This window comes from Triticum dicoccoides, chromosome 2A (genome assembly GCF_002162155.2).
Source record: "Triticum dicoccoides isolate Atlit2015 ecotype Zavitan chromosome 2A, WEW_v2.0, whole genome shotgun sequence".
NCBI lineage: Eukaryota > Viridiplantae > Streptophyta > Magnoliopsida > Poales > Poaceae > Triticum > Triticum dicoccoides.
In genome coordinates this window covers 748,197,668-748,201,153 of record NC_041382.1, presented here as the reverse complement: position 1 = coordinate 748,201,153, position 3,486 = coordinate 748,197,668, and positions in this window count along the sequence as shown.

Below are 3,486 nucleotides of genomic sequence, written 5' to 3'. Positions count from 1 at the left end.
AAAAATATCTCCTGTTCCAGCAAAACTATATGAGCAACAAGGAACTCCAGTAAAATGTTTGAAGCAAAGAATTTCCCTTATTCCAGCAAAAATCGCATCAGCAACCAAACCAACCTTGTAGCTCCCCAAAAAGCAGGTGGTCAGTTGAAGCAAAACCAAAAAATGGTTCTAGCAAAAAAAAACTCCGGTTCCAGCAAAAACGACATGAGCAACTGAAAACTCCGGTAATCGTTTGAAGCAAAAATTTACTCATGTTCCAACAAAATTTTACTCGATTCCAACAAAAAATTGCATCGCAAAAGAACCAACCCTGCAGCTCCCAGAAACACCGGTTGCAGCTCCGGCGTGCACGGATGGAACTCGGCCGTCCAAGGGCGCAGCTGATTGCAGCACCAAAAGCTTGTCCACCCCATCGCCAACGGTGACAGCACTAACTCCAGCACGAGGAAGCAGGGTTGTGCGGTCGCACCGGCGGCTCGCAGTAGTCAACGTCGGGCGTCGGGCGTCGCCGCATCTGGCCGGAGTGAGGGAAATGGGAGCATGGTTGGGCGGCAGTCATCACCTACGTGGGCCGGCTGGATATGCGAGACGGGAAGAGGGATGGGGAATTGGTGGTTATGGTGCTCTGCGAGAGGGTAAGGAAAGAAGAATGGGCAATGGGTGGGCCCTACAGGTCGTGTGGCTTGTACAAGGATCGTGCGCGTGTGTTCTGGGCGAGTTTGTAGCGATCGAGTGAGCCTGCACGACCGGCTGAAAATTCGACCGGCGTGTAGGCGTGAAACGTTTACCAAAAGAAAAAGTCTTTGTCAGGGGGCTCCTAAAACATTCTTAACTTCCAAACCAAAACTTTTTCCTTAATTAAAAACTCTTTTAGTTCCTAAAACCCCTTTAAATCCTGTATATTTGTGTCGCGAGTCAAAAAAGGCCCTTCCGGCCAGAAAATATTGGGTAAGACCGGGCCCATCCAAAAACCACCCAATTTGTGGAATTAGGCGGGACTGTGATGATAATGTCCAAACGTTCGAAATATTGGGACAGATCCGAACGGTTGATTAAGTTCCTTTTTGATTTCTTAGCTAATCATGCATTTAATCCCCCTCTTACTAGCTACTCTATTATACGTCGATTACTATGTTATTTGCGCTAAAGTTACCGAGGGTAACATACCCCTAGTCAAAGGTACCGTGACGTTTATACGTGAGTTATCAACTTTGTTGTATGTATATTATCTTGCTATTTACGTAGAAATTACCGGGGTATGTTTTCAACAACCTTTATCCTGTGGTCAAATTTTATCCTCGTGTTTATACGTGAGTTATCATATTACCATGTCATTTACACAAAAAATACTGGTGTATGTTTTGAACAAAAATATCTTCCGAATCAAAGTTATCGTGGTGTTTGTAAGTAAGTTATCATGTCTGTGGCGAGTAAAATATGATGCTAGTTACAGAGAAGTTATCAGGGTACTCTTTCCGTCCGGTGAAAAGTGCACATATAATTTTTTTAGGATAAATTATGCAGTAGAGCAAAAAATGCATCGGAAAGGTGCAAATCACCACCTCTCTCCTCTTTAATTACCCAACCCCCAATAAGCTAAGTGCATGTAGAAATTAAGGAGCCCATGTGTAGAGTGTTATTAATTTTGATTACCGTGTGATGAGAGAGAATCATTTTTTCTACTACTTTAAAGTGTATTAGGAAGATAAAAATACACTCTTTTGTGGATAAATTTTAAAGCCAAACGTACACCCTTCACCGGATAAAGGGAGTATGTTTCAACAACTTTTTTCTACGGTGAAATAGCTATCAATGTGTTTATATGTTAGTTATCAAGTATGTGGTGCATAAATTACCAAGATATTTATATAGAATTATCGGGGTATGTTTCAATTATTTTTCCCAGAATGAAAACCTATCAATGTGTTTGTATGTAAGTTATCAAATCTGCGATGCATAAATTGCCGGAATTTCAAACAAAGTGGAACAGAATTTGAGCGCATAATTGTAAAAGCAGACCGATGAGATTACCGGTTCAGTTTTTCAACACCCACTACTCACTGTGTAAAAAATTTATGAACAAAAGAATTAGTTAACTCGATTGATTGGTACTTTGAGAATCAATGTTCAGTTCGTGTGTTCGATTACCACGCTATCCAATAAGTTTTTGATTTTCTTGCTCTTAAAGAGATCAACATTAATTGCGTTTAAAATGGGAGGGAGAAAATAGCGTGCCTTAATTCTGTTTAAAACAAGAAAGAAATTCGTGTTAATTACGGTGCATAAGGAAGGAAATTAATTGCGTCTAAAATAACAGGGAAAAGGAATAGCGTGCATTCATTCTGTTTAAAACAAGAAAGAAATCTGTATTAATGACGACGCACAAGGAAGGGAAAAAAATTAATCTGAAAAGTCGTGCAGATGCGGATCGAACGGTATAGAGGTGCGTTCGGACCTGTAGTAGATTTCCGATCGTTTGGAAATTAGGTTTCTCGATTATCTATCGTTTGAAAACCTATCAATGTGTTTGTATTGGAGTATTATTTAACCAAACCCTACTTCAAAACCTACTCCGGTAGTCAGCAGAGCTACCGGGTTATCAAAATCTACTCCAACAGTCGGTATAGGTACTATTTATCAAAACCGACTACGATGGGGGTCTATGATGATAACTCCAAACACTAATTATACATTTAGTTGCACAATTCTCATGTCAAGATGGAGCTAACCTTATTTTTATGCAAATATGGCATTGGAGTTATGTTAAAGACTTTTAACGGTATAAGACATCCTAAAAAACAAGAAAATTGCAATTAGGTCCTTAGAGAGCCAAACAAATTCAAACTCCAACATGAGCCGAATATGCGCCACCGTTGCCGCTCAATCACAAGAGCTGGGCTGACATTGTACGTTGATGCCGATAAGTCGTGTGCTAAGGTATATATAGCTGGACGAACCCACGCAAGACGAAGCCGATATCATAAAAGCCATGTCTTGATAAAAAAATCGCAGAGCCGAACCACCTCCGGGCCGGCTGCGCTGGCTAGGGTTTCACAAGGCCGGGGCGAACCGGTGAGAGCACGGACCTTTTTTTTTCTTTTTCTTATATGGTAATTTTGATTGGAGTACTCACCTTATTGTTGAGTTGGTTGAGGAAGATGAAACCCACCTGAAGGAGATGGATCCAGCCGTGACCGGGTCATGACCGCCGCTGCGCCTCTGTTGCACACCTGTCCGGCCGCGGCACCACCTGAGCCGCCACCTGTGAGTCCCTTGCAACGAGCCACGCGTGTCCGCGCAGAAGATCCCGCGGCGTGCCCTCGATCCACGCGGAGCAGCGCCCCCAGCCGTCGGATCTGGGGCTGAGCGCACTCTGGACGGCCGCCGTGCCTCCCCGTCCCCGTCCCCACTGACACCGCGCCGGCCTCGCCTCCCTCGACACTCACTCCCCCTCCCCGTCCTCCGGCACTCTCCCCCTTTTAAACC